Below are 21,158 nucleotides of genomic sequence, written 5' to 3'. Positions count from 1 at the left end.
ATGTCTAACAAAATCCAAATTAAAAGGAAAAAATAAAAGGGGAAAGACAGTTTCCTTTTACGTGGATGGTTCAGAATAGGCAAAGGCCCAGAGAAGAGTGGTTTCCGGGGAGGGCTGGTCACATGACTCAATGACTGTGGGAGATCAATTGCATGTCCATGTTCAGTGGGTGGTGTTTTTTTTTTTGTTTTTTTTTTTTTGGCTTTTTGCCTTTTCTAGGGCTGCCCCTGCGGCATGTGGAGGTTCCCAGGCTAAGGGTCCAATTGGAGCTATGGCTGATGGCCTTCGCCAGAGCCACAGCCACGCCAGATCCGAGCCGCATCTGCAACCTACACCACAGCTCACGGCAATGCCTGATCCTTAACCAGTGGGTGAATGTTACGCTGCGTGACTTGTGTCTGCCTGGAAAGACTAAGGATGACGGACCCTGAAAAGTCCCGCACATTAGGCATGGGGACTCCGGCAGGGTCAGAGCTGCAGGGTCGACCCTCCCCACCGGCTGGGGCACGCGCCCCCAGGGCTCTGGCGCGGGGTTCCTGGCTGCCCGTCTGCTCAGCGACTGTGTCTTGTGTTCCGTGGCGGCCCCTGATCCCTAAGGGAGGCTTGTTTTCCTGTTTACTGGGCACTTGCATTTCTTCCTTGTTGACTCACTCGCTTCTTGTGAGTTTGGCGAGTGGGGCTCAGGCAGGGAGCCGGGCTGAGGCTGACTCAGGCTCCAGACTGGTTTCCACAGCTCAAGGCCACCTGCTCCGGCCACCGCGGGGACACCGCTCCCCCGCAGGCCCCATTAGACAGCCCCTCGTCACCCCATTCATCTCCCGCTAAGAATCCACCTTGTTCTCATGCCTGCTTCTTCTTGAGCTACCTGGCCTGGAAGACAAGATGCCACTTTGTTTGCTGGTTTAGGGTTCGCTTGGCCCTACCCTCATTCTAGTGTGTCCCAAAACGTGTTCCAGTATCTTCCAGCCAAGCCGTACAAGGATGGACTTTATTTTTATTTTATCATTATTATTATTATTATTATTATTATTTTGTCTTTTTGCCATTTCTTGGGCTGCTCTCACAGCATATGGAGGTTCCCAGGCTAGGGGTCGAATCTGAGCTGTAGCCGCCAGCCTATGCCAGAGCCACAGAAACACGGGATCCAAGCCGCATCTGCAACCTACACCACAGCTCACGGCAACGCCGGATCCTTAACCCACTGAGTGAGGCCAGGGATCGAACCTGCCACCTCATGGTTCCTAGTCGGATTCGTTAATCCATGAGCCACGATGGGAACTCCAAGGATGGACTTTTTTTAAAAAAGAGCCTAGGACTTTCACAGAATTCTAACCATTATTCCTGGTAATGATCGATATGAAATTTCTAGAAAAAAATTTAGTGATTGGTAATAAGGACTTTGGAGTGGCAAGGGGAGAATTTGAGCGGAGGAGGCTCTGGTCCATCGGAGACAGGCGGTGGGTGTCTGCACCCCCTCTTGGTTGCTGGCGACGCAGTGAGGAGGTGGGCGTGGGGAGCCATGGCATTCACCGCGTTCCGGGCACCAGGCAGAAAGGGGTCAGGGCAGATCAGCCGCCCTGGGCCCGCCCCCACCTCCTCCCCAGCTGTGGGGGAGCAAGCAGGGGCTAGGGGGTCCCGACCTGGACCCTCAGCCCCAGCCCCTGGGGCCGCCGCAGGTGCCGCCCCTGGGCGGAGGACAGGCTGCTCCGAGCTGCTGTTAAGGCCTGAATGGGGCAAGTACTCAGCCTCTGAGATCCTGCGCCTGTGGGCTCAGACAGACCGCACCCCAGCCCCAGGGAGACAGAGGGAAAAGTCTTTATCTTGGCTCAGACGGCTCTGAGTCTGTCTCTAGCTCCAAAAGCATCCAGAAATGCTGGGCCACTTCATACCATGCATTCAAGTCACCAAAGAATTAACATATGGAGACTAGGAGTTCCCGTTGTGGCTCTGTGGGTTAAGAACCCGACTAGTATCCATGAGGATGCAGGTTTGATCCCTGGCTCAGTGGGTTAAAGGATCCAGTGCTGCTGTAAGCTGTGCTGGAGGTTGCAGATGTGGCTCGGATCCCGAATTGCTGTGGCTGTGTTGTAGGCAGAGGCAGCTTCAGCTCTGATTCACCCCCTAGCCTGGGAACCTCCATATGCCGCGGGTGTGGCCCTAAAAAGACAAAAAAAAAATTTTTTTTTAGGGCCACACCCGCGGCATATGGAGGTTCCCGGGCTAGGGTTGAATCAGAGCTATGGCCACTGGCCTACACCACAGCCATAGCAATGCCAGATCCTTAACCTCCTGAGCAAGGCCAAGGATTGAACCTGAGTCCTCATGGATCCTTGGCAGATTCATTTCCACTGAGCCACAATGGGAACTCCAAAAATTTCGTTTAATTTTTAAAAAAATTTACTAAACAGCTTGGTTTGATCCCTGGCCTCGCTCAGTGGGTTAAGGATCCGGCATTGCTGTGGCTGTGGAGTAGGTCGGAGATGCAGCTTGGATCCTGCGTTGACAAAAATTGGGAAGAAATGCCTGGTACCAGAGGCTACGAAAATATTCTTTATTGTCAAGGGTAAAATAATCATAATCCCAATAATAAAAATTATTATTATGCTAATTGATATAATGATAATGTTGCTTTTTTTTTTTTGGCCACGCCTACAGCTTGTGGAAGTTCCCAGGCCAGGGATCAAACCCACCCCACAGCAGTGACCTAAGCCGCTGCAGTGACTCAACCCTCTCTGTCACAGGGGACCTCCAAGAAGAGATTTTTTTGTTTGTTTGTTTTGTCTTTTGTCCTTTTAGGGCTGTACCCGTGGCATATGGAGGTTCCCAGGCTAGGGGTCCTATCGGAGCTGTAGCCACAGGCCTACACCACAGCCACAGCAATTTGGGATCTGAGCCACGTCTACAACCTACACCACAGCTCACGGCAACGCCAGATCCTTAACCCACTGAGCGAGGCCAGGGATTGAACCTGCCTCCTCGTGGATGCTAGTCAGGTTCATTACTGCTGAGCCACACACATCCACTCTTTTTCAGGGTACTCAGAATGCCGAGTAGAGTTCCCTGTGCTGCCCAGCAGGGCCCCATCAACCGTCCCTTCCAGACACAGCAGTGTGCATGTGCCAGGCCCAAACACCCAGAAGTTTCGAGGGAGGGTGGATTCGGGGACATCCCTGGGGATGTTGGCCTGGGAATCAGGCTCTCAGCAGGCTCTGAGGACCCGCCCTGGAGACGTAAGGGTGGAGCCAGGAATTCTGCTGGAAAAAAACTTGTCCAGCATCTAAAGATTACTGCTAATCTTGGAGTTCCCGTCGGGGCGCAGTGGTTAACAAATCCGACTAGGCACCATGAAGTGGCGGGTTTGATCCCTGGCCTCACTCAGTGGGTTAAGGATCCGGCGTTGCCGTGAGCTGTGGTGTAGGTCGCGGACATGGCTCGGATCCCACGTTGCTGTGGCTCCGGCCCCTAGCCTGGGATTCAACCCCTATCTTGGGAGCCTCCATATGCCGCAGGTGCAGCCTTAAGAAGACAAAAGACAGAAGAAAAAAAAGATTACTGCTCATCGCAAAAAACAGACAACTGAAGTGAATGAATTCAGTGCTTCTGTGTACGGGGAGAGGCAAGGGTCCCCGCAGTCCTCCCTTGATGGGCGTCCTAGCTCTCCGGGCCCGTCCTGTTTCTCTGCCTCCTGAGTTCCCCCGGGGCGCACTGTCTGGGAGTCTCAGAGGCTGATGGCTTAACAGTGGGTTAACATTCTTTTGTCCGCGGATGCGAGGGACTCTTTGGAAGGGCCCTGAGTTCCTTTTCCAAGGGCAGGAGAATTCTACTTCCAAAGCCACTTGGTCCCAAGCGTTTCCCAGAAGGGCCCATGAACATGCCCTGTTCCTGTCTTGTTGAGCAGGTGTGGGACCTGAGGCTCAAAGTGGCTCAGCGGGTCCTGGCCGAGCGCTCTGTCCTTATAGACCGAGTTGGAGGTGGACAGTAGAAGGGGCCACCCTGGGTTGAGCCGTGTCCCCTGTATTCATGTCCACCCAGAGCCTCAGAGGGGACCTTATTTGGGTGTCCTCAGCCCATATCGTGAGTTAACTGGTCTCTGAGCCAGGCCACCCGTCCCCTCTCCTGGTCTAGCCCCTCCTGCTCTCTGGGCACCCCTCCTTAGGGCTGGGAGGGCCCCCACTCTGGTGGCTCCCCCTTGAAGGCTCTAAATGGGGAGCTGGGCTCAGGTCAGGTGACAGCTGAGTCTGTCCAGGCCCGAGAGGCTCTGGCCGTTGCTGCTCCCGAGTCCACCTCCAGATCTAAACTCGCAGCTGCCCTCCTGACCTTCCTGCCCCCGCTGTCTCCCAGCCGCGGGGTGATGCCTCTAGGGCCTGGAGCGCCTCTGGGAAACTGGGCCACTGGAAAGGAGTGCCTGGCCCTTGGATTCCTGGAGGCGACAGGCTGCCGCCAGCCGCCTCCGGATTCCACACCACAAAGCCCACCCGAGGGATGGCTGCGTCCCCGTGGCCCCGGACGGGAGGCTCAGTCTCGCAGGTCCCTTGCGATGTGGGGCTCTTTCTGTCTTAAGGCTGGTTCATTTGTCAAGTTCATCTCCTGGGTTGGCAGGAGGGCGTTTTAGTCATTTTTCTGGTACTTGTCCCTGGTGACTGGCTGACTTACTGGGTTCTCGTCACCCTGCATTTCTACACTTGATCCTAATTAGTCTTGGGATTCCTGGGTCCTTCCTGCTGGTTTAACCCAGGCTGAGTCAGCTGCGAGCCACAGCCCCGGGGAGCGGGGGGGCAGGCGGGACATAGCCCGGGGTGGGCCTAGGGAGGGGTCTGGGCCCTGCACCCCGAGCCTCGGGGCATCTAGGAAAGGGCTGGAAATCTGCCACAGTGCCCCCAGCTTCCTTGTGCTCCTGACCCGAGCTGAGCCGGGATGCAGTCTTCATTCTCAATGGCCAAGAACCCAGAACTTGGGGGTTAATGCTAAGGACCAAGGGGGAAGAAGTGTCGCTGGGGACGCTGCAGTTGCAAACTCATCCACTGTCTTCCAACCCTGCTGGGCTGAGGCCTGATCCCGGAGCCCCGGGTCCCCTGAGGACCAGAAATCCCCTGGCCAGGACAGGGGAGGGGCCCACCAGCTGACGGCGGCAGCCAGGACAAGTCTGTCTCCCAACACGCCTGGAATGCCAGCCCTGCAGCAGCCCCGGCGGAGGCCGGGGTTGACGTCACCGCTCCAGATGCATCTGCAACCCTGAAGGTATTTGAACATCCTGCAGTGGGATTTAGCTCCTCTGACTCCCATCCTCGCCCACAAATCCGCTAACACGGGGCATGTTTGCAGAGTGAGGCGGCTGGAGCCGGGGGACAGCTGCGGTAAGAGGGGGCCGGGCCCGCGTGGGTGTAGCTGGCAGGAAGGAACGACGGGCTGGGAGCTGGGCGCGGGGAGGGCGCGGTGGACACACGCTGGGTTTTCTCGCCAGGCAGGTTAGGCAATGGTGAGGCTTGTCATCAGATGCAGAGAAGGGCGGCTTTGTTACCGGCTCCCTCCCGGACAGAGAGCCCCTGCCCCCGCTGGCGAGGTAACAAGGAGAGCCTTGTGACTTCACTTCTTCCGGATCAACAGCACGCTTGTCCTGACTTCCCGCTTCTGCAACTGTTTTCACCTGGAAGGAAAAAAAAGTGCCATGTTAAGAAAAGCAGGAGCTCTCCTTCTTTTCAGCCTTGGCGTATGGCCGTCCCGAACGGTCCTTGTCATCTGTTCCCCTGTGTGAGTCTTCCTCTGAGACCTGGACAGTGTCTGAGGGAGGGAGGCAGGTAGCCCGTCCCTCTTTCTAGAAACAACAAGGCGTGTCTCGATGGAGAACGCTCAGTGGGCGCACGAGACGTACAGGAGCTTGGGGATGTGCCCTCGCCCTTTGTGGCATTTGGGAGCACAAGTGTCAGAGCCGTGGGGGCTCCTGCCACCCCCTCCCCACAGGGAAGCTCGCTTTCTAAACACTTTTGAACAGCAGAAGGCCAATTGTCTCCCTGTGTCCCCCACCCCACCAAGCGGCTCTGGGAACAGAGGGAGGCCTCTCCTGGCAGGACAGCGGTGGCAGGGATGCCGACAGGTGACCTGACAGCCCTGAGTCCCTCGGAGGATGGACCTGAAGCAGGATGAGAAAGGGAACACAAAATGGACCAGCCCTGGACGCGGGCACTCGCCAAGTCCATGGGCCAGGCTCCCCCTTCTCTGCCCACACAGGGGGCTGGCACTGGGAGGGGTCGCAGCCAGCACAGGGAGGGCTTGGGTGACAGCGATGCTGACAGAGGGTGCGATTTAGTCAACATCCACGAGGAAACTGCGTGCTCCAGCCAAGAGAAGCCCCGGAGGGTTTACTCAGCAAAGGGACCGATTTCCAGGGTGGGTACTGGGTGTGGGAGACACAGATGCTGGGGGCCTCACAGTGGCACCCCCCCCCCCCAGCCCGGGGGATGCAGGGAACGAGAGGGAACAGGCCTTCTGTCCAGGGCAGCGAGCCAACCTGAGGTGACCCCGGCAGGGCACCAGCGCCTGAAGGCCTCCTGCTCCTCCCTGCCCACCCCACCCCACGTGGCTTCCCTGGACCCAGCAAGGGTTCATCTTTCCCACCCCCCGCTCCTCCTCTCGTCCTGAGACTTTTGACATTTCCCTCAGAATTAAGAAGCATGTGGTGCAGCAGGTTAAGGATCTGGTGTGGCTGTACCTGTGGCACAGGTCACAACTGTGACTCGGGTTCCATCCCTGGCCTGGGAACGTCCATAGGCTGTGGGCGCAGCCAAAAAAAAAGAAAAAAAAAGAATCATAAAACTGTTCATTGCAGGAGTTCCTCTTGTGGCTCAAAGGGTTAAGATCCCGACACAGTGTCTGGGAGGACGGGGGTCAAATCCTGGCCTCGCTCAGCAGGGTAAGCAACCAGCATGGCCACAAGCTGCAGGGAAGATCACAGATGCGGCGCAGATCCAGTGTTGGCGTGGCTGTGTTGCAGGCCGGCCACTGCAGCTCCAATTTGACTCCTAGCCCAGGAGCTTCCATATGCCACCAGTGCAGCCCCAAAAAGAAAAAAATAAAAGTGTTCATTGCAGAAGAACTAGAAGATACAACAAATAGCAAGGGAGAAAATTAAAGTCAGCAGCAACTGCACCATGAAGGTAGCAGAGAGAATGAATGCTCTGCCCGTGTCTACGTAGATATTTATTTAAAAATTCCAGATCAGGAGTTCCCATTGTGGTTCAGTGGTTAACGAATCCGACTAGGAACCATGAGGATGTGGGTTGGATCCCTGGCATCGCTCAGTGGGTCAAGGATCCGGCGTTGCCGTGAGCTGTGGTGTAGGTTGCAGATGCGGCTCGGATCCTGCATTGCAGTGGCTGTGGTGCAGGCCGGTGGCTACAGCTCTGACTAGACCCCTAGCCTGGGAACCTCCATTTGCCACGGGAGCGGCCCTGAAAAGACAAAAAAATAAAAGTTGATTATTATTATTACTTTTCTTTTTTTTTTTTGGTGGCGACCGTGGCATGTGGATGTGGAGGGCCTGGGCCAGAGATCAAACCGGCACCACAGCAGTGACAACCCGGGAACTCTTGAATGTGGATTCTGTCGGGGAGGAAAATCTTTTCCTCTTTCTTTTCTAGGTTCTTTGGCTGGTCTATATATTTTTAAATTATTATTATTATTATTTGCTTTTTAGGGCCGCATCCATGGCATATGGAAATTCCCAGGCTAGGGGGTCAAAGCAGAGCTGCAGCTGCCAGCCTACCCCACAACCACAGCCGCGCAGGATCTGAGCCAGTCTGCGACCTATCCCACAGCTCATGGCAACGCTGGATCCATAACCCACTGAGCGAGGCCAGGGATTGAACCCGTGTCCTCATGGATACTAGTCGGATTCCTAACCTGCAGAGCTACAATAGGAGCTCCTGGCTGGTCTAATAATTAAACGGACGTGAGACAGATTAACAAGAGAAAAACACATTTCATACCCACGAGAGTCCCATGAATCTGAGACTCGAACTCAGCCAGGCTGTTTTGGCGTCCGCCTCCTGAACGTAGCAGAGGGGGCGGGAGTCCGGCTTCAAGCGGAGGAAGACCAGCCCTGGGAAGCTGAGAAGAGGAGCTGTTTGGTAACCCGGTGTCTGATCTGCAGATCAGATTATAATCTGCAGATCAGATTACTTCTGAATCGCTCTTTTCCTGGGCGGGCCGCTGTCTAAATTCTTTCAGGCAGTTAAGGAGCAGTTACAAGCTTTTCCGAGTCTGCCTGGTCTTAGTGGCCTTCAGCTCCAACAGGCCACATGCAGACTGACACATGGGGTGGGGGGAATCTTCTGGTCCCCCCCTCAGTTCCATATCAGGTTGTGTTTCCTTACAAGAGAAGATCCTACCGAGGTGAGGCAGGAAAGCTTCCTAACCATTTTGGCCGGTATCACCTAAGCCCTCTCCTGCGGCCTCTGGCCCATTTCCTTGGCCTGAGCCTAAAATCCCAGGGAGTCCCTGCGGGAGCAGTGGCACAGCGGCCCAGGAAAGAGGAAGGGGCTGACCAGGGACTCTGTGTGCTTTTAGCCCTTTTGTAAAAACCAAGCGGCCTAGGCTGCAAGCAATTGGTGATTGAAATAAATATCAAAAAGTAAAATAAAAAACACGAAAAAATACCTTCCGGAGAGATTTCCAAAGATGGGACACTTCTTGCGGAGCAGGCAGGACCAGGAGCGTCCTTGGTGAGGGTAAGGGTCCCCAAGCCTAGGCAGGGGCTCCATGTGACGAACCCCAAAACCTGAGACCTCCACCCACACTGGAGGCAACCTTCTAGATGCTAGAGGAGCAAAGGAACTTGGCTGGGGCTGCTGGTCATCGGCTTTGCACTTCTTGGCACACAGGAGAAGAATCCATGCTGGCTAAGTGCCAGTAAAGTGAAGACGTGAACAGGACCTGCCTGGTGGCTTTGTGGTTAAGGACACGGCATTAGCACTGCTGTGGCTTGGGTTCAATCCCTGGCCCAGGGACGTCCCCAGGCTATGAGCTCAGCAAAAAAAAAAAAAAAAAAAAAAAAAGGACTGAAAGTGAAAGGAAAAGGAACCCAGTGGGCTGTCCCCTGGTGTGGGACTTACCACCCATGCTGTCCCCACCGGGCACGACCTTGTCCAGGGGCTGTCATCTCCAGGAAAACCCCGTTGCTTGGCCTCCTCCCTGGGGCCTAGAGTATCAGTTCATGGTCTGAGCTGCCAGGACATGGCTCCCATTACCTGCAGGAGCCTGGCCCCTGCGGGAGGCTCAGATGGCATCCATCCTGCCTGCGTCCTGCCCAGGGGCCGGGCAGGGATGGCAGGCTGCCACGGTGGCCACTCTGGAGCGAAGGCTGAAGTCCAGTGAGAGAAGCAAAGGCCTCGGCCAAGCCTAGGATAGAGCCTTGTGCGTGGGTTGCCCCGAAAGTTCATACGTAGGATTTTTTTTTCCCTCCCATTGTTTTTATTGTGGTAAAATATAGGTAACATAAACTCGGCCACGTTAACCATTACCAAGCGTCCGGTTCAGTGGTGCTAAGTACATTCACCGCCATCATCTCCAAAACTCATAAAACAAACCCTGTCCCCGTTCATCACGAACCCCCCAGACCCTGGCACCCATTCTTCCTACTGTCTGTGAACCTGAGGGCTCTCAGGACCTCACGTAAGTGGAATCACAGCGTTGGTCCTTTGAGACTGGCTCATTTCCCTGGGCAGAGCGTCCCCAAGGTTCATCCACATTGCAGCAGGTGTCAGAAAAAGGCTGCATTGGCGTTCCCATTGTGGCGCAGTGGTTAACGTATCTGACTAGGAACCATGAGGTTGCGGGTTCGATCCCTGGCCTTGCTCAGTGGGTTGAGGATCTGGTGTTGCCGTGAGCTGTGGTGTAGGTCGCAGATGTGGCTCGGATCCTGCATTGCTATGGCTGTGGTGTAGACCGGTGGCTACAGCTCCGATGAGACCCCTAGCCTGAGAATGTACATATGCCGCAGGTGCGGCCCTAGAAAAGACAAAAAAAGAAAAAGGCTGAATAGTCCATTGTTTGCACGGATCACATTTTGTTTTTCTGTCTGTCCTCGGACACTTGGGCTGCTTCCACCTCTGGGACCCTGTGACTTGTGCTGCATCGGGACCACGGGTGCACAGATTTCTCCCAGCCCTGATTTTTTTTTTTTTTCTTTTTAGGGCTGCACCTGCAGCTAATGCAGGTTCCCAGGCTTGAGGTCAAACTGGAGCTGCAGCTGCCAGCCTACACCACAGCCACAGCAGTGCAGGATCCGGGCCATGTCTTCGGTCTCCACCACAGCTCATGGCAACGCTGGATCCTTAACTCACTGAGCAAGGCCAGGGATCGAACCTGTGTCCTCAGGGATACCAGTCAGATTCGTTTCCGCAAAGCCACACTGTAAGCAGTGATGGGCTGAGCCTGACTCTTCGATGGCTCCAGCTGCACCTCGCTTCAGGGTTTGGCTCTGCGGTCCTGGCTGAAGGCTTCCTAGGACCCTCTGGAGCTCCGTGGCTGGAATTTCTCAACAAACGGATGTTCTCGGAGGATCTGCAGACCCTGTGTGGGACAGTGGCTGAGCAAAACCAACGGCGTGACTCCCCACTTGTGGTTCTTTTCATCCCTGAGGCGAATGCATCTTTTGTGATGTGACTGCCATGGTTTCGGTCGGCCAGACGGGGACCAAAGACGAGTCACTGGTACTAATAGGACCCTACAGGGGATTTTTGGTGTCTGCTGGCCTTTGTTGCAGGTGTGGCGTGTAGCTTCTTTCTGCAGCTGTTCTGCAGTGAGGCTGAGTGACGTGTGACCATGGAGACAGTTCAGGGGAGTGCTCTGCCCTGGATCTGCCCTGCGCCCCGCGCGGTGCAGGTGCTCTGAGCGGGGAGCGGAGCAGGCTGGGTGGTGGCCTTATCTGCCACAGTTGCTGGGGACATGGCTTGGACCGATTTCCCTGGATAGAAAAGACATGATGTTACTTTCCACACAGTGGCCGAGCGAGGTCGTGTGGCCTGGGTCCCTGGGAAGCATGAGGGAAGTGGAGGCCTGGGCAGCGAGTGTCATGGTTCATTTCAGGACCAGCAAAGGGCAGCTTATCTGGAGCAAAGAGCTGCATCAGCGAAGCCGCCCAGAGCAGGCCTGGCTCAAGTTCAAGGTCAGCAGACAAAACACTTTCTCACCTGCATCAGGAGGTGTGTCACTCCCCCACAGCACACACTACAGGGCCCCCCCCTTTCCCTGGGTCTGTGTGTCCGTCGCATCGAACACGGTTCAGACAACCAGGTGGATGACCCCCCCTTTCCCTCCTTCGCTCCCAGGACCAGCCTCCAGCTTCCTGCTCCCAAGCCCCGCCTCCAGTCCAGAGCGAACGAAGAGAATGAGCCCTTATGCTTTTCATTTATTTTATTTTTTATTTTTTGCTTTTTAGGGCCGCACCTGTGGCATCTGGAGGGTCTCAGGCTAGGGGTCCAATCAGAGCTGAAGCCACCAGCCTATACTACAGCCACAGCAACACCAGATCCGAGCTGCATTTGTGGCCTGCACCACAGCTCACGGCAACGTCGGATTCTTGACCCACTGAGCGAGGCCAGGGATGGAACCCGCAACCCTATGGTTCCTAGTCGGATTCGTTTCCTCTGCGCCATGACAGGAACGCCATGCTTTTCACTTAGGTTCACCTGTTCTGAAGGTTTCGCCGCGTCCTCCTTGTCTCTCTCCATACACACGTCCACACTCGCACTGTGTCCACAGCTCGCGTCAGAGGATTCAGCACAGGCCCAGGGGTGCTCTGTGTGTGGCCCTGTCCTTCCCAGCAGGACACTCACTCCACCTGCAGCAGGAGTGGAGCCTCAGCGGGCGGTGCCTGCAAGCAGGGACCTTCTACTCTGACCTCCTCCCAGAGCCATAACCATTATCCGCCCAGTGTCAGCATAAGGCTCTGGCTTAGACTCAGATGCTTGGTATTTATTGATTTTTATGGCCGCACCCCTGGCATATGGAGGTTCCCAGGCTAGGGGTTGAATCAGAGCCACAGCTGCCAGCCTACACCACAGCCACAGCAATGCAGGATCCGAGCCACAGCCAGGACCTACACCACAGCTCACGCCAACACGGGATCCTCAACCACTGAGCGAGGCCAGGGATCGAACCTGCAACCTCATGGTTCCTAGTCGGGTTCGTTCACCACTGAGCCACGACGGGAACTCCTCTATCTTCTTTTTAAAAATTCTTTTCTGTTATAGTTTATTACAAATCATTGGATATAGTTCCCTGTGCTATAACAGTAGGTCCTTGTTCTTTACATATTTTATATATAGTAGATTTGTAGCTGTTAATCCCAAATTCCCAATTTACCCATTCCTCACCTCCTTTCCCCTTGGTAACCATACATTTGTTTTCTTTTTTATTTTTAAAAATTTTTAAAAAATTTTTTGTCTTTTTGCCATTTCTTAGGCCACTCCCATGGCATATGGAGGTTTCCAGGCTAGGGGTCAGATCGGAGCTGTAGCCGCCGGCCTACGCCACGGCCACAGACACGCGGGGATCCGAGCTGCATCTGCGACCTACACCACAGCTCACGGCAATGCCGGATCCTTAACCCATGGAGCAAGGGCAGGGGCCGAACCCACAACCTCATGGTTCCTAGTCAGATTCGTTAACCACTGCACCGCATCGGGAACTCCTATTTTTAGCTTTTCGAGGAATCTCCACACTCTTTTCCACAGTGGTTGCACCAATTTATATTCCCACCAACAGTGTGGAAGGGTTCCGTTCTCTCTACACCCTCTCCAGCACGTGTCATTTGAAGCCTTTGATGGTGGCCATTCTGACAGGTGTGGAGATTGTTGATGGACACATGTTCGTGTGGGGCTTTGAAGGCCGTATTTTGATTAGAGAAACACCCATGAAATACGTATGTGAAGTAGCCCACGTCTCATAGACCCCCTTGTGCTTTCATGACATCTTTTATCCAGGGGTCTCAATGAACGAGTTATGTCCAACGTCCAGAGCTGCTATCATTATTTCTATTTACAGACAGGGAGACGGAGGCGCATGGCGTGGTTCAAACATGCTGTTCTCAGCAGTGATGTTTTATTGGCATCCTGGGGATGCAAGGCACAAAGGTAAGTTCTTACCTCATGTCCTCGTGGTCCAGGGCTCTTCTGGGGGCCTGGGGGCTGGCACTTGGCTCTCTTCCCTCTTCCCCAAAGGACCAAAGTGTCTGTGGCCTGGCAGAGTGACAGCTTTGCGTTAATGACCTACTCCGCATTCTTTTTCCCACCGAGGAGATGAAAGACCGTCTCTGTCGCTGTCCTTTGATGTGTGTAATTATGTCCCGGAATCCCAAAGGCTCCCCGCCACCATCCCTGGCCTATCTGTGGCCTCCCGGCCCCCTCCGCGGAGGAGGTTGGGCCAAGGACCAGAGTCCCACACCTGACCTCTGTGTGTCTACCTCCTCTTTCTTCCGGTCCGTTTCAAATCTCTCCTTCTCATGGGGAGCTCCTCTACCTCCGTGCTGGGCCCAAACTTCCACACATCCTGAGAACGAGTTTAACCATCCCTTCTCTCCAGCATCTTCTGTTCCTTTTCTGTCCACAGGCCCTGTGATGGGACACTGGCAGGTATGCCTTCGAGGAACCAACGGAAACAACCCAACACAACCAGACAGACCCCTGGGCCTCCCTCCAGCTCCCTTCCTGGGTGTGGCCCTCCTTCCCTTCTCTGTTGGTGTGGAAAGTAACATCACGTCTCTTCAATCCAAGGAAATCTTGGTGACTCCATTTTGCTCCAGCTTTGGCTCAAACACCTTCCTGTGACCCCCTGCCCCCTTTCCCTCTTCTCCCAGTAACAATCTGTTTCAAATGAGCCCCCCGAGAAGAATGTGCGCCCTGACCTGACCCACGGGAAGGGGACAGGTCCATCACCTGCGTTAGGGATGCACAGGGAGGGTCTTTCCTTCTTCACGTGCGCTCGCTTTTTGAGCACTGGCGCCTCCTGCAGAAGGAAAGAGCCTTGTCGCGGTCTCCCCATGCTCGAGGGTCGCATTTTCCGACACTGGCGATGCGAGCCATCTCCCCGACACTGGGGACAGTCTTTCTGAACCACAGGTCTCCCTCTGTAATCCAGTCTCCTGCACGGACTCCTTCCCAGGCCACCAGCACCGGAACCACGAACACCTGTCAGCTCATCCTTTCCTTCCCTGATGACGTCACCAAAGCCTTCTTCAGCAAGTTCTTCTCGAGTGCAGCCCACCGTTCTCTGGGGTTCCCCCCTGCCTGCCCTTCCCTCCGCTTCTCTTTCTCTTCCCACGGTCATGGGGCTTGGAACCCTTGATGGGAAGGCTTGCTAGGTCTTGGAAGTCCCAGGTAACAGGTGAGTGTGGTGGGCGACAGCTAGATCCCCGTGGCCACCTCTCCCCCCATGGCCAGCATCTGAACCCTTCTCCTCCCTAATGGGCTCTCCTTCCTGGTTACGTCACATCTGGGAAGGTCACCCCAAGGTTACAACCTTCACATTGTGGGCTCGAGCATCTCTCCCGTTTCCGTCACCCCATCACGGCTGCTCAAGCACAGGTGCTCAAGCAGGTGCTCTATAACCTGGAGATGTTTCCAGGGGTTCAGAGTCACCGTTTCCTTTCATTGCCCAATGAACTCCTTTGAGTCTCTTTCTGCGGTGACTGCAAGCAGCCCAGGGCCTGTCTCCTCAGCACCCCCTCTTCTAGATCTGCAGGCCAGGGCTGGCCAGTGTCTTGCTGCTGGACGTACTGCCCTTCTTCCCTCGGCAAAGCTGCCTTCCACACAGTAATCACGCCGGCTGCAAAGGTTAACAAACCTTCCTGAGGTCTCGAGATGTCACGGAAGGGAGGGAATCGCTGTAGGATTGAATGTGAGGCTCACAGCTTCTCAGGTCCCCTGAGCGCGGGCTGCGTCCTCTCTCCAAGGTACCCCTGCTGGCCGCCCAACTCCGGCCTCTACTCCAGCGCCCCCAACCTTGGTTCCTGTCCACCTTCTTCACTGAAAACTGTCACAAGCTTTTTCTTTTCAGGCTGCACCTGCAGCACATAGAAGTTGCCAGGCCAGGGATGGAACCTGCACTACCACGGTGACAAGGCCAGACCCCCCTGCTGAGCCACAAGAGAGCCCCAAACGGTCACGAGCTTTGTGAAGGTGCTCTTCTCCCCAAGAGTCTCACCTCCTCCTCGGGCAGCCCCCGCTCTGCCTCTCTTTGCTCGAGGCCTGTGGCCGTTGCATAACCCCGAACGAGCTTTCCTTCTGAAATAAGAATCCTGCTGCCCTTCCTAGAGCATGGAATAGCTTTCGTTGGAGAAAAATCGTCCGTTTTTCCCCTCATGTATGGTCTCGGCTGCCCTTGGGAACATGGGCTCTGTCTGGAACACTCTCCATCCACCTTCACCTGGTAACTCGCACCTACCTTTCTAAACTCACTCGAGGTTGGCCTCTTCTGGGAAACTTTTCTTTCCTTTTTTTTTGGCTGCACCCGGGGTCTGCGGGCATGCCACAGCTGTAACCAGGGCCACAGCAGTGACCATGCCAGGTCCTTAGCCCCCTGAGCCACAAGGGAACTCCCGGGGCAGCCTTTCTTGAGCCATGTCCCTCCCCCCATTCTGATCCTGGAGTCTGGGGTCTAAGAGCTTCACAGGTCTGGCCGCACAGCCCCAAACCCCTGGTTTACAGAACTGTCTCCTCCACCGGATGCTAACGTCCTCGAGGGAGTCCTGTCCTCTTTGACAGGTGCCTAGGGAACAGCATCGTGCCGGTATACAGTAGGTGTTCAATACAGGCTCACGAAATGGATAAATGAAAATACACTGAGCCTTATCCCACACCCGAGCTTCAGTCTCTCAGCACGCACACCACGCTACTGCAGATTTCTGGAGGGCTCATGGTTTCAACGTCCTAAGAATTATTTTATTCATTTTGAAAAGTAAGGATAAGTGTTATTATACGTAATGGAAAGTTCAAATAATACTTAAAATCAGAAAGAAGAAAGTAAGAATTATGGGAAACCTCGTTATTTAGATACAAGAAATCTCAACAATTTACTGGGTCTTCTTGGAGTTCCCTGTGTGTGTGTGTGTGTAGATTGAAGAAGCAGAATATACCTTAACTGGGTCTTCTTGGAGGTGTGTGTGTGTGTGTGTGTGTGTGTGTAGATTGAGGAAGCAGAATATACCAGGCCAGAATTGCCTCTTTGGCGTAAGGATTATTTAAAGCCAATTTTTTTCTTTTTTTTAAGAAACTGGAGAAGCAGGAGAAACTGAAAACAGAGTAAAGACTGCCCTTTAGTAGGGGGAATTTACATTTGTAAGGGAAATCTGCATTTGTAAACGTGGCATTCCCCCCCCCCCACTCCATACCCAGGAGAGCTGGGGGTTCCCAATCCCTGAATGCTGACTGGGGAGGAGGCCACAGCCGAATCTGCATGACAACCGGACCCCGTAACCGTGCTTCCCCCCCCATCTGCTCCCGGGGCTGCCTCCCCCCTCCCAACAGCATTCTTCTGTCTTTCTTTGAAGATGCTGTTTAAGGTGTGGCTTGGGCACCTCTGGGAGTTTACTATGGTACTTCCCTGCACCCCGAAAGCGTACATGTTAATAAACTTTTTTTTTTTTTTTTTTTTTGCTTTTTAGGGCTGCACTTGTGGCCTACAGAGGTTCCCAGGCTAGGGGTCGAATTGGAGCTACAGCTGCTGGTCTACACCACAGCCACAGCAACCAAGATCCGAGCCATATCTGCGACTGACACCACAGCTCATGGCAACACCAGATCCTTAACCCCTGAGCGAGGCCAGGGATCCAACCTGCATCCTCAAGGATCCTAGTCAGTTTCATTAACCGCTGCACAACGGTGGGAGCTCCCTTTGGTCACACCTTTGGCCTATGGAAATTCCCAGGCCAGGGGCTGACTCAAGCAATGCCATAGCTGTGACAATGCCTGATCTTTTACTCAGGGACCGGCTCAGATTCGAACCTGAGCCTCCGAAGCAACTTGAGCCACTGCAGAGACAACATGGGATCCATAAATTTCTTTTTCTCCTTTATCTGCCTTTCATTATAGGGAGTCTCAGCCAAGAACTCAAAAATGTACAGGAGACAGTGCATGTATGTGCTCACATACACACAAATGGATACAGTTTACAAAAATGGGATCAGGAGTTCCCATTGTGGTACAACGGGTTAAGCATCCGACTGCAGTGGCTCAGATTGCTGCAGAGGCATGGGTTCGATCCCCTGCCCATCCCAGTGGGTTATAGGATTCAGCATTGTTGCAGCTGTTGCATACATCAGAGCTGTGGCTCAGACTCAATCCGGCCTGGGAACGTCCATAGGCAGCTGGTGTGGCCACTTAAAAAAAAAAAAATCCAACAAAAACGGGATCACGTTTTACCCATTATCTCAGCAATGTACCTTGTATATATGTGATATTAATAAGGATGACTATGAGTTCCCCCTGTGGCACAGTGGGTTGAGACTCCAACAGCAGGGTCTCTGGTTGCTGAGGAGGCATGGGTTTGATTCCCCAGCCTGGTGCTGTGTGTTAAAGGATCCGGTAGTGCTTCAGCTTAGGTCACAGCTATGGCTCAGATTCAATCCCTGGCAGGGGAACTTCCGAAAGCTGCAGCTCTGATTCAACCCCTAGCCTGGGAACTTCCATGTGCCTAGGGAGCAGCCCTAAAAAAAGAAACAAAGACAAAATAAATAAATAAATAAAATCCACCTCTCAGAGCCCCCTGCATTTAGATTAGCTGGCTTTTGAATGTGAGACATCACCTGACAGCACTGTGAACCCCAGGCATGAAGGAAAGCTCAGGACCCTGCAGGCGGACAGGTGGCCAGGGAGGTTCCAGGCTCTGGAGGAGGTCTGCGCTTTCCTGGGAGAGGCTCCAACCAAACTCTGCTGCTCCTCCCTTGGCCCAGGGGTTTAAGTAGGCGCTAAAAACAGGAAGAGAGATATTTTGGAGATTAGGACCTTTTTGTTGCATCATTTGAAACCATTTTCTCCCATTCAGTGGATTTTTTTTTTTTTTTAAATTTAGCTTTTTAGGGCTGCACCCAAGGCATATGGAGGTTTCCAGGCTAGAGATCTAAGCAGAACTACAGCTGCCAGCCTACACCACAGCCACAGCCAAGCCAGATCTGAGGCACATCTGTGAGCTACAACACAGCTCATGGCAATGCTGGATCCTTAAGCCACTGAGCAAGGCCAGGGATTGAACCCGCACCCTCATGGTTCCTGGCTGGATTTGTTTTCGCTGAGCCATGATGGAAACTCCTGCCTTTTTGTTTTTATTTAAGGTTTTCTTTGCTGTGCAAAACTTGTAAATTTGATTAGGTCCCATTTTTTTTTTTTTTTCCCATATTGCTTTGGGAGACTGACCTAAGAAAACATTTGTAGAAAATAAAAAAAATAAAGTTACATAATCTTCTTAGAAAGTGATGTAAAAGCTATTAATCTTTATAACTGTAAATAAGATTTCTTATTAATAACATTTAAATGACCAAATATCTGCAAAAAAAAAAGAAAACATTTGTAGGGTTGAAGTCAGAGAATGCTTTACCTATTTTCTCTTCTGGGAGTTTTATGGCGTCTTTTCTTAGGTTGAAGTCTTTAAGCCATCTTAAGTTTATTTTTGTGCATGGTCTAGCTTCATTGATTAACATGCAGCTGTTCAGTTTTCCCAGCACCACTTGCTGAAAAGACTGTTTTTCCAGTTTATATTCTTGCCTCCTTTGTTGAAGATTAATTGACAGTAGGTGCCTGGCTTGATTTCCAACTTAAACAACTCAACAGCAAAAAACAAAACCAAAAACAAGGAGTTCCCGTTGTGGCACAGTGGTTAACGAATCGGACTAAGAACCATGAGGTGTTTCAGGTTCGAACTCTGACCTTGCTCAGGAGGTTAACGTGAGCTGTGGTGTAGGTCACTGACGCGGCTCGGATCCCGTGGTGGCTGCCGTGCAGGCCGGGCAGCTACAGCTCTGATTAGCCCCCTGGCCTGAGAACCTCCACATGCCACAGGACCGGCCCTAAAAAAAGCAAAAAGACCAAAAAAAAAAAAAAAAAAAAAAAGAATGTGTAATGTACACACACACACACACACACCCAGGTCACCTTGCTGCACAGCAGAAATTGACAGAACACTGTAAATCATCTATTAAAAAAAAAACAAACAGGAAAAGAGAGTTGACTCAGATGAAGAGAACTGCTTTCTTTTGCTCACAGCTCATCCGCTTGGACCCAGGTAAGTAGCACAACGAGGGTTTAAGAAACCCCAGAAACACCTGCACAAAATACAGACAGCCTGTGCCGGAGCGGAAGCCCGGCCGCCGGCTTGCGGGCACCGAAACAAAAGGCGGGGATCCCGCACGCGCCACCCGCGAGGCGAGGCGAGGCTGTGTCCACCGCGCACGCGCGCCTCCTGCGGCTCCCCGGGCAGCGAGGAACCTTCGGGAAGGCGGGGTGGGCTGAGCGAGGCGCATGCGCGGCGTCAGGCTCGGGCGGAAGTGTCGTCGCCGCGCTGCCGCCGTGTGACGCACTTCCTGTTTGTTGTTGGAGAAAGGAGAGAAAGGAAAGCGCGAGGATCGTCGCCGCCGCCACCGCCGCCGCCAGCGCCGCCGTGCCGGAGCCGAGGAGACCCGGCCGCCGCCCCGCCGCGCCTTCCGCCGCCGGCTCCCGCGTCCTCGGTGAGGGTCGCCAGCGGCCGGGGGGCGGGCCCGGCGGCCGAGCTGACCCGCGCCCAGGCAGCAGCGTGTGGGGGCCGGGCCGCGGGGGGACGGGGCCGAGGGCCTGGGGACCCGGCCTGCTGGGGGGCGGGGGTGGAGAGCGGGGCCGCCGGCCGGGCGGCGGCGGGACGGGGCCGGGAACGCGGGAGAAGGAGGCACACCGGGGGCCCAGGGCCGGGGCCGCGTGAGGGGCCGGGTCCAGCGCGTCCTCCGCGTCCGCTCCTTCCGCGTGGCCCCCTTCCTTGTCCTTGGGGCCCCGGGCGGCGGTTGGGGGGGGGGGCCCGTGCCGAGGGCGGGCGCGGGGCCGGGGGGCCTTAGCAGCGGCCGGGGGAGGCGGGCTGCGGCGTGGGAAGCCTGGGTTTGGCTGTTCTTGAAGGCCCCACGAAGACGACCGTAAACCCAGAAGGAGGCAGATTCGCGGGAGGAGTTTCGTGGGAGGCCGCCTTGCCCAGGACTGAGCCGGGAAGCGGGCGGGGGCCGCCGGGCCGCGTCTGGGACTCCCTGCTGGCTTTTCCGAAGTTTGTTGACCGTCGAAATGCAATGCCTGGCTTTCAACTTGCTTAAAAAGCTAGTTTGCTTGGTTTCCCTTCAAGGCGTACCACAGTTTCTGTAGCTGAAGTTTCTATCGACTTTTGTTCAAGTAAGCAACGAGTTGACGCAAGAAGTGGAAATCGCGAACTTGGGTTGTCTCGCAGAAGGTTTTCCGAGTGAGGGGGTCGCTCCTGGGGCCCGTGGACTTCACTCCTAACGCCCGTAAAACCGCGGAAAGCACACGACCCTTTGTGAACCGATTTCGCTGCCACCCAACGGAGCTACCTGGGAAGAGTAGGCTGAGCGGGCTTGTATTTTCAGCATTTTTATTTCAGTGGTGGATTCGCAGTAAGGTTTTATGGTTAGAATCTTTTAAGGCAACTAGTTGATTTCGTGCAAAAGTTAGACTGAATGACCAAAAAAGGAAAGAGACAAACTCTTAACTATTTGAACTTACTTGCTGGCTGTTCTTCAGGTTTTACTCACAGAGTTGCTAATAATTACGCATATCAGAATGCTTTCATGCTCTCTGAAAGGAATGTCCTACTTCCTCCCTCTGCCTTCTCTCCCCCCCCCACCCCATCCCCTGATGCTGTGAAGTTCAGTCCAGACTTTGTGGGTTCCAATTCGAGACCTTGGCTCCTGTGGGCTTAGGGCTTTTGTATTTGTATGGTCTGTAATAAAAATATGAGTGCCCTTTGTGCATATTATCTAATGAGCTGTGGAGTGTTTTGGGTTCTGCAGAGTGTGCATTTGGGGAGTAGTTTGTAGGTGTGGATGACTTGACAGAAAGTGGGAGGAGAACAAAAAGGGCTGAGAGGTTGATTTTTGAGATAATGCCTAACCAGGCCTGGTGTGGTGCTGTACGGGACGAGGG

General features: G+C 54.1%; 1 protein-coding gene and 2 long non-coding RNA genes across 10 annotated transcripts in view; 1 reads left to right on the top strand and 2 right to left on the bottom strand.

Annotated features, from left to right (window-relative positions):
- Positions 1-3,317: 3,317 nt before the first annotated feature.
- On the bottom strand, positions 3,318-9,320 carry LOC106506744 (uncharacterized). The gene is made up of 3 exons (XR_014833409.1): positions 8,653-9,320; positions 7,983-8,103; positions 3,318-5,644 (listed from the first exon to the last, which is right to left on the bottom strand). It is a non-coding gene; the product is annotated as an uncharacterized LOC106506744 (long non-coding RNA).
- A 122-nt stretch (positions 9,321-9,442) lies between these two features.
- On the bottom strand, positions 9,443-19,456 carry LOC146394853 (uncharacterized). The gene is made up of 5 exons (XR_014833408.1): positions 18,586-19,456; positions 17,798-17,959; positions 13,143-13,235; positions 11,685-11,836; positions 9,443-10,960 (listed from the first exon to the last, which is right to left on the bottom strand). It is a non-coding gene; the product is annotated as an uncharacterized LOC146394853 (long non-coding RNA).
- Positions 19,457-19,562: 106 nt separating this feature from the next.
- Positions 19,563-21,158, top strand: part of DNAJB6 (DnaJ heat shock protein family (Hsp40) member B6) — a 55,070-nt gene continuing 53,474 nt past the window's right edge. For all 8 annotated transcript variants that reach the window (XM_021079275.2, XM_021079274.2, XM_085005043.1 and 5 more), the window contains exon 1: positions 19,563-19,711. The gene's annotated coding sequence lies outside the window, so the exon portion shown is untranslated. The remainder of the gene's footprint in view (positions 19,712-21,158) is intronic.

Source organism: Sus scrofa, chromosome 18 (assembly GCF_054392235.1).
Source record: "Sus scrofa isolate SSC_HxYL_T2T_F1_AM1 chromosome 18, Sscrofa_HxYL_maternal_Yorkshire_Landrace_v2.0, whole genome shotgun sequence".
Lineage (NCBI taxonomy): Eukaryota > Metazoa > Chordata > Mammalia > Artiodactyla > Suidae > Sus > Sus scrofa.
This window is presented reverse-complemented; position numbering and strand designations above follow the sequence as displayed.